The sequence below is a fragment of the Mizuhopecten yessoensis genome, unplaced genomic scaffold (genome assembly GCF_002113885.1).
Source record: "Mizuhopecten yessoensis strain PY_sf001 unplaced genomic scaffold, ASM211388v2 scaffold4477, whole genome shotgun sequence".
NCBI classification, from domain to species: Eukaryota; Metazoa; Mollusca; class Bivalvia; order Pectinida; family Pectinidae; genus Mizuhopecten; species Mizuhopecten yessoensis.
In genome coordinates, this window is record NW_018405566.1 from 154,082 (window position 1) to 168,380 (window position 14,299).

At 36.5% G+C, this 14,299-nt stretch overlaps 2 protein-coding genes across 2 annotated transcripts in view; both read left to right on the forward strand.

Moving 5' to 3' along the window:
* Positions 1 to 14,299, forward strand: part of LOC110449071 (beta-1,3-galactosyltransferase 1-like) — a 53,145-nt gene that overhangs the window by 7,548 nt on the left and 31,298 nt on the right. The window lies entirely within an intron of this gene.
* LOC110449070 (beta-1,3-galactosyltransferase 5-like) overlaps positions 3,117 to 14,299 on the forward strand; it is a 130,630-nt gene continuing 119,447 nt past the window's right edge. Inside the window, exon 1 of the mRNA XM_021495662.1 lies at positions 3,117 to 3,256. The gene's annotated coding sequence lies outside the window, so the exon portion shown is untranslated. The remainder of the gene's footprint in view (positions 3,257 to 14,299) is intronic.

A 14,299-nucleotide genomic window follows, 5' to 3' on the forward strand; every position in this document is an offset into this window, starting at 1 on the left:
GGGGGGGGGGGGGGCGCGTTCCATATGGAATCCGCCACTGAAGATGTAACATTTAGAAAAAGAAATAGTTTTCAACTCGTCATAGGTGGCGTGATGATCTGAGATTTGCACCTGCACATGATCCGTACCGTGTGTTACATATACGTGTTATTCAGAGGACGCAGGTAGCGGCAGGCAGATGTGACGCATAGTTTTTACTTAAATAAATAGTGGTGTTTTTGGCTAAAGTGAAATTAAGATAATTGTAAAATTTTACATTTGATGTCCAGGATTTTTTATCATGGGAATTGATAAATGTGGAGATTAATCTGGAAGTGCATTCACAAAGAATCATTTTAATGGTAAACCTATAATTCAATGCATTTATTTGCATGCATGCAAAAAAAGATAAAGCATGTATGCACATGTGCATACAAGCTTTATGTCCCTTAAACGTATTGTTGTGTTTGAAAATGATTTGTTTGATAACTCAGTCGCACTGCCTCCGTCGTTGTGAAATTCATTTCTGTATTTTGTGTTGGATAATTGAATGGAGAGGAATAATTTGTCAACAGCGAGTGCGTGTCGCGGAGGGATTTGCCGAGGCCCATCACGTGCTGCTTGGAGATACGATGCTTTGTCTCTCGACTATGTGGTGGTTATAATGTTTCAATGTAACGAGGATGTATAGTAATACTAGATACATGACTATGTGTAAATCAATACAGCCCTGGCTGTTCCATGTCTTGTCAGATCTAGCCATCGGTTTGTTGAAATTCAGAATATAAATAAAACGAAATGAAAACAATGCGACATCATTTCACACCCATACTCCGTTGGGACATATCAGATTGATGTGTTTTGAATAATCTATTTTACCATAAAATCATCTTGACATTGGTGGCATTTGTTTTTTTATTAACAACTGATCAAGTTAACAAGCTGCTGATAAACCTGCTGGTTTTGCCCACCTGTTGACCTGCTAGTCTCCCTGCTGGACAAGTCTCTGTTACCTGGTCAATCAATACGGTAACGGTGTGGTCAGAGCGTACACTACAAATACGTACTTGTCAGCGACACGTGACAACGATCGATATGGATGCTATAGTCACAACCCCGACATATAAACACGGTGGTAGAGCTTTACACCAGCTCCTAACTCTCGGGTACTGGTCAAAGTGGTCAATCTTAGAGTAGATGACACACATTCTGGACATCATTACGATCATTCGATTCAATTAATTTATTATCGTAAGCGATACAGCTTATTGATATTACATTACATGTATTATGCACAATACAATGTCATACAAAGTCCAGGTCAAGTCATACACTTATAAATATATCATTAACTCATTTCAAAGACAAGAGGTGTGACCTAACTTCAACATCTGTACACAAACATTTCCAAAAGTAATACAGTTTTGTAATATTTTTAAGTCATTTCAATAGTTTATACATGAATGGCTTGCATCGATAGTACTGCTTTAAAACGTTTTGTCTGACAGACAGACAGAAAGTACAGGGATTTATCATATGTCATACATACATGTGGTTATGAGCCAAATGAACGCATATATGAACAAAAATGCAATTAAGTAAATAAGTTTATGTACACATGTGTAAACATTTAATATTAAATAGGAAAAATAGGACAATTTGCATCCTTCAATAGAAAATTCGTTTGAAATAATATTATTTCTTCACATTTAATTACATTTAGTATTTCTGTAAATACGTACGGATATAAATGTAATCATTGAGTTGAATTTCTATTGTTAACGTGTATTAATACTTATACTAGTAAAGTTATCAATACTGAACACCATGTGCATTTCAGTTGAACATTAGCATTGTACACACACTCGTATATACATAGTCATGTATGCAAAATGTTTATTACATTGAGCAGTGTACTTCCACCATCATTGCAGGTATGTGTATTGCAACCTTCAACTTCATTTTTTCCCATTTGTTATCTGTACGGTCAATTGTGCCTTGATCACCTATCAGAAAGTTCGCTGGGGCTTTATCTGGTAGAAAAGTAAAAGGTACGTATGCATTCACATTTATAACATTTAAAACTCTTTCCAAAAGTTTATCACGACTCTGAAACAGTTTAGGACATTGCATAATATGCCTGCAACATTTTCCAGTTCCCATGTACATGACATTTTCATTAAATTAACTTATTCCGAAGTATATTCCAAGTTTTTTAGGCTTAGCGTAAGAAATGGATTTGGGCCTCTCATAGTATGACTAATTCTACATCTGTGAAGTTCCTGTTTATAACATAAAGCACTTCTCCATTTCACATGATACCACTCAGATACAATATTTTTTTTATAGAAAAATGACGATGCATTACATTCACGCATCATGTCAAAGATATCTGGTATGAAGCAATACAAATTATTTCTTTTCGAACCATATACAAAATTACATAGTCTGATTTTTTTTCTCCATATTTACTTCATATTTCTACGACGAAGTTTGTTCCAGAATATTTTTGGCTCTATTCCTCACTCCAGGTGTCCAATAAACCAAGGGACTGAGTTGTTAGGGCGATACAGGGACCTGGCCATTTGTAACAGTTATATTTGGACCTAAACTCGGGCGTTCAGAGTAATTTTACATGGTTGGTGAAGAATATGCAAGCGTAGGTTTCAGTTTTTGTCCACTTGGTGTATCTCTAAGTGCACACATACGGGAAGCTTGTCGTGTCGCTTGGTGAATTTCATTAACGAACTCTTGGCCGAATACTGATTCAATAGCCATAACAAAGAGTAGTCGTAGACCGTATCAAGCTGACACCGAAACAATCTTAGTGAAGCGGAGCGTAGTAAAGTATCGTCAGCTAGAAGAACACATGACACGTGTATAGCTAGAATCGCTAATCCATGCTTCATTGTATCCAGTCCTTTTACCAGGTCATCTATCGAACATGAATTAAAAGAACCAAGCTGATACTACTCGGCCGTGACTGACGCCTTGAAGTATTGATTAGCTCTCGTTTCTTTTCGAATCGATACGCACTCATGCAATACATCCTGATATGAATTCTTTATTAGGCGCCAAGACTTTCCTTTGAAGCCCATTTGATATAGTTTGTATAGCAGTCCATCTATCCATACACCGTTGGATGCCTTCTTATTATCTAATAATGTAGCAAACACGTTCGAGTCGCGTCCTAAATAATATCCAACAGATTCATGGGGGATAACCGAATGCAGGTAACTGATGTTATTCGCATCCAACATGGCGGAGAGCGAAATCGGTGAGTATTAACTGACGTGAATTATCGTGTTGTACGTTCATTTTTTTTTAATAAACAACGGAGCCGTTAAACTTACGCTCTTCGAACGTAGCCTTTAGTATTGAGATATCGGGCATACCAAATCGTATGTGATGTTAGTTTTAACATGGCAAGGATGTGGGTATCTGTCGGAGTAAGATGAGGGTAACTGTTTTGCAAAATGCGGTTTCAATCACAAACACGTTATAATATTCACTGATCTATCAGCTTAATTTTCTATCGAATGAAATGTCTGACAGAAAAGGTACTAATACTTTTCGTTCTGTTCTCCTGAATTTCTACCCATATTGATGACATTCTCTCATTATCTCTACTACCTACCTGAATTGTTCGTTTTTGACCTAGTAATCTGATGCTGCTTTCAGGCGAGCCTTGACAAAGACTTGAAACGCCTGCATAAACTTTTTAAAGGGTGAAACGCCAATTTTGGCAACAGGTAAAAAAAATCGCTTTTATTTAACCTTTTAACTACCGGGGGGCCATTTTGGCCGATTTACCATCACGTTAACTGCCGGAGGCCGATACGGCCGGTTGCGTGTCCCATTAACTGCCGGAGGCCGATACGGCCGGTTGCGTGTCCCGTTAACTGCCGGGGGTAAGAGGGGGGGGGGGCGAAATCAATCCTTACAAGACATGCTCAAAAAGCACACACCAGCGATTTAGGTCAATAGGATCATGAAAAAGAATAGAGGAGGGAATTTTCTTTGGAAAAAAATCAAATAGAAATTGCAAAAAAAAAACAAAAAAACATGGTTATATTGCTTTGCTATTTTTTTAATAATCTAGAGATAAAAGAAGACAAAGAAAAAGCGTTTATTTTAAGTGTATATAATTCATTTGTCTTCATCAAAGCGTCTATGTGCCAAAACTTTCACGTTCATGTCATTAGATTTGATTATTTGTACTTCAATAATGCCACCGCCTTAGCACACCCATGCAGGTGGGGGATCGGGAAAAGAATACACATGCTGGTACCCACTGCATGTGTCGTAGGAGGCGACTACATGCTGTAATGTGGGAACCCTCTGCTGAATTAAAGATTTGCTTTGGTGTCCTCTCTTTGGGGACACAAAAGCGACCTAAATAAATCTGCTCCACCCATTGCAGTATTTGGGATCTCTATCTTTCTTTCTACTTCTAACTACGTTTTATTTCCTGGTGCCTTGCTTGGCAACACCTCACTTTTGGCTTGAATGTTGAGCATTCGCCCAGGCGAGGAAGGCAATGGGTTCTGTCCCCAAGCCGGCACAAACCAAAGTCCTTAAAAAATGGTTGTAGTTATTCCCTGTTTAATGTTCAGCATTTAGGGTAATAGCAACAACAGGTTCACCCTGTGTCAGTATAATGTGACCGGGCGGAATGCTGTACTGGGTGCCTTCGGCATGGTATTTCAGTGAGATAGCACTATAAAGTTAGCATCAGAAGCGCGCTATCACAAGGAGGCCAGCACACCAACATACCCTGTCTTCTGCATACACACACGCAAGCAAGCATATACTACACACATGGAGGCGCCTCCTTAAATGACCTTAGCTGTTAATAGGACGTTTAAACAAATTTAAACTTTACCATACCAAATCATGAACTTACTCGAGATTGATATTCAAGAAATTGCATGCATATTAGATAAGGTTGCTGTAATCTCTGATGACAGCTGTGGAGAAATTACATTCCCCGACGAAAGCCACAATCTGACAGCAAGGTACTTACAACTTCATTTGACTATGTGCCACAAAGGTAAGATGCTTCTGAATAATAGACCAGTATTTTATGTTGCGCTTATCACTTGCAGCTACCCGCATCTTTTTGCAGTTACCAACATATCGGCTGAAACTGCCTTGTCAGCTACCAACATCATTGCCCCACAGTTACCTTCATCATGACAACATTAACTAGCTCGTCGATTCAGATAACCTTAGTACTAAAACAAGTACAGATAGACTTGCTTCGAATGCAGTTTAAGACTAAGAACATGGAAAATCGCATCAGTTAATACTCGCCGATTTCGCTCTCCGCCATGTTGGATGCAAGTTACTACAGTAACCCGCATTCGGTTACCCCCAGTGATATTCTTCTGCTATAAAGGCAGCCGTTGTGCTTCTGCATTGCTCTCGAAATCCTTGTTGGTGAGGATAATAACAATAAAAATAAATACTCTATTTAAAGATGATAAATGACTTAGCAATACAAGTTAATACAAATGTTTAGCCATGTCCTCATTCATTTCATCCATTTATTAATGCATTCATTCAATTCATACTAAGATGAGGGAAATTCATGTTTTCGCATATGACAGGAAGACGCATATATATATTTTTTTGCAGCAATTTTTGAAGCACAGATGTAAAGGTGATGTCTCTATAATTGTCCATGTTCAGACCATCCTTTTTGCAATCTTTAAATAATGTAATGACGAATCAAAACTTTAAGTGATTCAGGTATACTTCCTTAGTCGGTATCGCGTTATATATGCACACCTAGGAGTTTGTCACCCGTGAATTTTAAATGCTCAATAACTACACCATGGTGTCCACCAGCTTTACCATTATTATTTATGCCACGCAGCGCACATTTCAGCTCGTTGAGTGATATCGGTCTGCACACACGTGGTCCGAGTTCACGTGATTGGGCTCAGCCATTCTATTTATACAAGCAGTGGTATGGTGTTTGAATTGTTCATTGAAATGTGGTAGTTCCGATCGCACCAAGCCTCAAATATCGCATTCAGGTCTCGTATGATCACACCGTCAACACGCACTTCGTATGGTTGTGCTGAAGTTTTCCGTTTTGCGCGCACTGCTTTATAGAACATGTTAACATCTAGTTCAGCAAGTGTTGCGATATGTTCGGGACTGTGCACGTTCGTACTCCTCTCTGGCACGACCAAATTCTTTTCTAAATTACAATTTCGCCTTTTTGTACTCCCGGTATGATTCGAATTTTGTCCCACGTGGTCTATCATGTTGTCTCCATATGGATCTTTTATCCCTAAGGCTGTTATGTAAAGCCTTAACACATCCATCATTCCAATATGACTGGTAGTGCTTACACGTTTTATATGGCAGCGTTTGTTTCATGGATAATAATGACTATCTTCGTGATTCTTGTTTCTATATCGGCGGCGTCATATTGATCGTTGCAAGTTATCAGTTCTGTTTTACACAATAGTTCCGCATTGTCTTTTCTGTATTGCACAATATGTTGAGCGTTTACGTTTTTCCAATTAATGCCATCCTGCTTTGGCTTATGCGAGTGTAAATTTCAGAAACCGAATAGAACAATGATCCGATATATTTAGGTAGTGATTATCCCTGATTTCACACATCATGTCAATCTTCATGTTTTCAATTAAAATGTAATCAATCATACAACGGTGCAATCTATCCCCTGACATATAGGAACAGCAAGGACCGTTCGTCGTTATTTTTGAAATAAGAGAAATAAGGTGTCTATCCATCATAAATTGATCTAACATCTCACATATTTGGTTCGCGTTCTTGTGATTTTACCCGTAATATTTTATTGAAATTCGCGCGTTAAACCCATCAGAACAACTTGCTCATTGTTTATAAATTTATCATAGATATCACTTAGTAATTTGAGTGTTTCCCGATATACACTCAGAGGTAAGTTTGTTGAGGGCATAAGGACATCCAGGATGGATATCGATGGGTTACGCTCACTTTTGCTCTCTGCACCCCTGGGATACGTCATAGCAAAATTGAAGGCTCGCGGCTAGCTATTTGATTACTGTCGTGTAAAAACAACCTAACAAATATGTAGGCTGATATCAACCTGTCCTTTGAAGATTACAGAGGAGCGATGTTTCGNGATATTGAATAAGGTGGTTTTATTGTTTTTTGTCACTTTGAATAATATTTCTGTTCATGTTAAAAACGAAATCAACTCTCTGTATAAATATATCAGGTGACCGTTAAGGCCCATGGGCCTCTTGTTTAATTATATTACAGGTTTCGGTTATTTTTACAAAATGTAAAAGACATGGCCAAAATCCTTTAAATAGGTCGGCTGTTGCGTTAGCGTGTATACTCTGCAGTGTGATTTCCGTATGCGGGTCATCACGGGTGGACACAACAGCGTCACGAATGGTCGCACTGGTACCATTGTCGGTATTCGATTCATTGATACCGGTAGTGTACCGTATAGCTGTCAGTGTGCATTGATGAGTTCAACTCACTGTTTACATGCACAATGTCTTTATATCGACATCTTCGATATATATCAGTATAAAAGTTATAATTTATTCTTTCATCTCGTTATAACGACTTGGTATCTCGTTATCTCGACTTGGTATCTCGTTAAAATGAGAGGATAACTAGTTATGACGAGATACTGATTTGTCATAACGAGATAGTAAGTCCTTATAATGAGAAGCTTATTCTCTATAACGAGATACTTATTCGTTATAATGTGATACTAATCTATTTTAACGAGATGCTTTGTCGTTAAAACGAGAAAATAACTTGTTTTAACGAAATACTTAACAGAACACAATACATCTACAGCACATTCACACTTAGGGAGATAATAGCCAGGTGGCATACTACTAGTAGTTAGCGCCTGATAAGACAGCTCCTTCGAATTCCTCAAAATCGTTTTGATTATTGTATATAAATGTATTGATTGTATAAATTGTATATCTATATATACAGACAGACAGACATATTCTTTATTTCCTCCATATAGAGATTACATGTCTTACATGAGTGAACTGTTACAATAATTAACTCGTACAATTATAGAAAACATGGTATATACATGTCATAATGTTATGTTATCAACACTGAAGATTATTTACATACTACATTGGTCAGTACAACTGACCTCTCAGAAATTTCGATTCACTTCTCAAGAAAACTGTTGACTTCAGAAAGCTTGTGCTCATTTTTTTAATGAAAAATTCCCTGGCTGCATTTTACTACTAGCTTTTTTTTTTAGCTGTTTATGTAAACAAAGTTAGTTCCACATTCAATTGTATGACAAGCGGCCGACCACTTGAGATAGCGTACTACATGTGAGGTTTGAACTACTGAGATAAGGTCTCAATCTATAGACCTGGTCTGTCTGGACCAAATCCCGACTGTACAGTAAGTGAACGAAAGCCGATAATATCTGAGATGTTTTATTAAAAAGAGTTTTTTTTTTTAAATTTCATGTGCGTTCATTAATCATTGAACTGTCCCCACCTTGCATTCATAAGACATATATGATTGTCAACAGGATTACACGAACACTGCATGAGATGTATTAATGCTTAAATAACACAGCTTTTATATGATAGGCGAACGTCGGTTGTAGGGTTGGCTAAGCGTACACGTTGCTCCACAACAGCTGTGAAGCGCTGGTGAAACATTTGGCGTGTTTCGTTGGTGTAACTTTAATTGTTAAAACGATAAATGTATTGAACAGTTTGCGTGTTAGCTGTTGTTATACCACGTACACTTTATATTTTGACTACAGTCAGTTTATTTTTATGTTTACACCTATAGCTATTTCAAGACTCTTACTTCTTATATTCTGTTACTAAGCGTTTGGATTAACGCACGTCCTGGTGTAACGTACAAACCATTTTTAACGCCGATTAAAGTAGATTGTTTTCATATTTTTTTAACCTTTTTTATTAATGTTAACTTGAAAAAAGTATTATATGCTATTATTGACTTCGAGTGAAGTCTATCCATGATCTACGAACCTGGTCTGAGCAATATTCATCGAGGCCGAAGTTGAAACTTTTTCTATCATTATAACCATATGTGTTTAGTGCTTCTGTTGATACGATTTAACGATTCAGTAAAGACTGAGCTATACCAACCTCCCTGATAAGAAGACAGATGGTTAAACTGACCCCCGTCTAACAGTTGGTATGAAACAACATATAATTGACTTAAAACTGTCTTTTGTCCGAATAAATGTTGATCAATAATAAATTACCCGCCCTTAGGGTGTTCCGTCAATGCATAATGGCGACAACTACGTATTATTACTATATGCAACAGAGGACATTATTGAGTTTTTCAATGACTCCATCAGGAATCGAACCCAGGACAGCTGTCTTACTAGGTTTACGCTCTACCGAATGAGCTAAAGATAAATTCTTCCTAGCTGAGTCGGTAGGAAGCGGCTATAGTACACACTTTCAATTCAGCTCATTACAATTCTATTCAATTCTATTATATTACCAAATTCACATTGCATACAGGCGTATATATATATACATATTGATTAATACTTCACAAATATCTTGTACAATGGCGGAGAAGATATGCAATAAATTCAATTACGTTACGATTACAAATTTATGAATTATCAAAAGCAGGGAAAACTATGAGCTTTTCCGAAGACTAAGCTGACTCTTATCAAGCATAATTTATTGTTTTGGGATTAAAAACAAATAGGTCTCTAGCTAGCCAAATTTCTAGGAAAATAACAAAAATAAAAGTCAATCACACAACCTCAACATTAAGGTAGAACGATTACTATATATTACATACATACTGAACATGAGATATAGATCTCAAACCCATTATACAGTTACAAGACGTTTATAACAAGACTTTGATACAGCTTAAATATTCATAATATTCGATTTCTCTTATCAGTTGTTTGAATCAAGTACTTGCTTAAATTTCTGATGGGTTTTTAAATTTGTGCTAGACAGTAGCTCTATCAGCCTAGACAGAGAAGGACGAATACCAAAATATGGCTTGATATAAGATAACCTTTATTACAGGACAACTAAGAATGAAATGAAACTCACCCTCGACATCTCCAAGATCACATAAAATACATAATCTCTGGTTTCGAGGCAATGTATTGTATCTACCAGTCTCTATATTCAGATTATATGCATGCAATCCTTAATTCGCAAAATACATTTATATTTTCTAAAAAGCAGTTTTTTAAAATAACATTGTAGATTAAAACAATCAACAATGTGTTTGTACAACAAACATTTTGATGATGTCTCAAATATGTTTTTCATTTCTTGAATAAAAGTATCCTTTATACGTTGTTTATACCATCTCATTTGGTACATATTGTGCCAACCACACATCTCCAAAACCCAACGTACACATATCATGTCTCAGGTGTTAAATCAAATTTGTTTACAATTTGGTTTCCAATTATAAAACTATAAAATCTCATCTGAACAGGCCATCAAAATACAGTTACCAGTCTCCAATGTTTGTAGCCAGTACTTAATAATAACACTAATACACAATGGCATTATTGTTGTTATTAATCTGCGGTGCAGGAATCAAATCCCATACTTCACAGCCGCAATTCACAATACAAAATATATATATATATATAAGTATCAAATAAAGCTGATTCGGGAGAAAATAAGCTTTCCTTATTGTATAGCAGGATTACCCAATACAAAACTAAAATCTCCATAATAGTTAGAAACCAAACCTAAATAAAAAAAAAAGATCTACCACTTATATAGCTTTACCATCAAACACCCACTGCTCGTTTGGAAACAATCGTTTATTTTTCCTAAAATTTACAGACAGAACCAAATGTTTAGAGTAGGTGTTTAAAAATCCATCATATTTAAGAGGTCAACCATAAAATTATCATCAGAAAAACATACTGTGTCATCTGCGTACATTATTAAAAACAAATTAAGTATTTGCAAGCCATAACTTTGGCAATTTGTCTTGATCAATTTGAATTCCATGCCTTTGACAAATAAAGAAAACATTATTGGAGATTGATATTCCGATTGTAATAATTCGGTCTGCAGGTCGTACAAGTACATAGGAGGAAATTTACCGTGAAGCTTTAAACATGACTCGTATGTAGATTTGATAGCATGAAACAACCGTCCTCTTGCATCTGATTTCCACAAATTGCACCACAATTTATCATGTGATATATTATCATAATCTACAAAAACAGCCTTTTATTTCTCTGTACTGTTTGGGTAATCAAAGCATTCCATACATAAACTGAATTTCTGGTACCACTACTCTGCTTAAAACTTAACTGAGCATCCGTTATTACATTATCACTTTCGCTCCACTTCAACATTCGTTTATTCAAATAAAAAACAGTTTGGCCATATGATTCACTAACGTGATTCCCTTAAATCATTGACGTCAGATATATCACCCTTTTTAACCAAAGATATAATAACTCCTTCTGACCAAGCTTAGGCATAATAACTCCTTCTGACCAAGCCTATTTATGATAACGCCTTCTGACCAAGCTTAGCTATAACTCCTTCTGACCAAGCTTAGCTATAACTCCTTCTAACCAAGCTTAGGTATAATAACTCCTTCTGACCAAGCTTAGCTATAACTCCTTCTAACCAAGCTTAGGTATAATAACTCCTTCTGACCAAGCTTAGCTATAACTCCTTCTGACAAAGCTTAGGTATAATAACTCGTTCAGACCAAGCTTAGGTACAATAACTCCTTCTGACCAAGCTTAGGGATAATAACACCTTCTGACCAATCTTAGGTATAATTACTCCTTTAGACCAAGCTTAGGTACAATAACTCCTTCTGACCAAGCTTAGCTATAACTCCTTCTGACAAAGCTTAGGTATAATAACTCCTTCTGACCAAGCTTAGGTATAATAACTCCTTCTGATCAAGCTTAGGTATAATAACTCCTTCTGATCAAGCTTAGGTATAATAACTCCTTCAGACCAACCTTAGGTATAATAACTCCTTCTGATCAAGCTTAGGTATAATAACTCCTTCAGACCAACCTTAGGTATAATAACTCCTTCTGATCAAGCTTAGGTATAATAACTCCTTCTGATCAAGCTTAGGTATAATAACTCCTTCAGACCAACCTTAGGTATAATAACTCCTTCTGATCAAGCTTAGGTATAATAACTCCTTCAGACCAACCTTAGGTATAATAACTCCTTCTGATCAAGCTTAGGTATAATAACTCCTTCAGACCAACCTTAGGTATAATAACTCCTTCTGATCAAGCTTAGGTATAATAACTCCTTCAGACCAACCTTAGGTATAATAACTCCTTCTGATCAAGCTTAGGTATAATAACTCCTTCAGACCAACCTTAGGTATAATAACTCCTTCTGATCAAGCTTAGGTATAATAACTCCTTCTGATCAAGCTTAGGTATAAAAACTCGTTCAGACCAATCTTAGGTACAATAACTCCTTCTGACCAAGCTTAGGGATAATAACCCCTTCTGACCAATCTTAGGTATAATTACTCCTTTACACCAAGCTTAGGTACAATAACTCCTTCTGACCAATCTTAGGTATAATAACTCCTTCTGACCAAGCTTAGGTATAATAACTCCTTCTGATCAAGCTTAGGTATAAAAACTCGTTCAGACCAATCTTAGGTACAATAACTCCTTCTGACCAAGCTTAGGGATAATAACACCTTCTGGCCAATCTTAGGTATAATTACTCCTTTAGACCAAGCTTAGGTACAATAACTCCTGCTGACCAAGCTTAGCTATAACTCCTTCTGACCAAACGTAGGTATAATAACTCCTTCTGACCAAGCTTAGGTACAATAACTCCTTCTGACCAATCTTAGCTATAACTCCTTCTGACCAATCTTAGCTATAACTCCTTCTGACCAAGCTTAGCTATAACTCCTTCTGACCAAGCTTAGCTATAATAACTCCTTCTGACCAAGCTTAGCTATAACTCCTTCTGACCAATCTTAGGTATAATAACTCCTTCTGACCAAGCTTAGGTATAACTCCTTCAGACTAAGCTTAGGTATAATAACCCCTTTTGATCAAGCTTAGGCATAATAACTCCTTCTGACCAAGCTTAGGTATAACTCCTTCTGACCAAGCTTAGGCATAATAACTCCTTCTGACCAAGCTTAGCTATAACTCCTTCTGACCAAGCTTAGGTACAATAACTCCTTTTGACCAAACTTAGGTATAATAACTCCTTCTGACCAATCTTAGGTATAATAACTCCTTCTGACCAATCTTAGGTATAATAACTCCTTCTGACCAAGCTTTAGGAAGGTATCCGACCTCTCATACATCAAGACCGAAATCTACATCAAGTTCATGTCAAATGCATACGCTATCAACTTCAACTTACTCATCATTGGCGGGTGGAAAAAGCCAGATTTTCGGTTTCATATGTCTTTCGTCTAGAAAACAATGTTTAAAAAAGTTTTGGATATTTTTTTTTTCTCCCAAAATGTCAAACATATCACCGGCATTCAGAAGTTGAGATTTCTTCACCCTCGCCTCATAGGTCTTACATTTCTTTCTCTCACGAACTAAGTTTTTTTCTCACGAACTAAGTTTTTTTCTCACGAACTAAGTTTTTTTTCTCACGAACTAAGTTTTTTTTCTCACGAACTTAGTTTTCTCTATTGCTAACAGTTCTACAGCTCAAAGCGTTTCTGTATATCCCTCGTAAACTTTATTTACATTCATTATGAAACCAATGTTTGTCAGGTCATTGACATTACGTCTTTACTTCTGATGACATGAACAATCAGAAGTATATATGCTCGTATAGTAAGAGTAAAACTTATCAAATATAGAGTGAATATTGTTTACTAGTACTTCACAACATTTGTCGATGCTGTCTACAGTTTTCTCTAAGGCATTCAACGAATTTGTAGTAAATGCCCTATTTTCATTCATAGAAACAACATAATTCACCATTGCTTCTTTTGTCAAAGACATATACTTAACAGTACTAAAAGTATTACTGAAGTCACAGCAATTATAAATATGACTGTCTGATTGTAAAGTGAATAAATGGCGCGTGGTCAGAATTTTCGTCAAAATCCGCCACATAACAATTTTGAACGTGATCCAAATGATTTCTATGAGCATGTACATAATCAATCACTTGTACCTACAGCGTTATAAAACGTATATTCACCTTCGATGCCTCCAGTTGTCCGAACCTTTAGAATTCGAAAACCAGTAGTCTTACACATGTGTAAAAGACGATGTCCAAATTGGTTAACAAAAACATTTCAGAATTAGCACAATTTTACC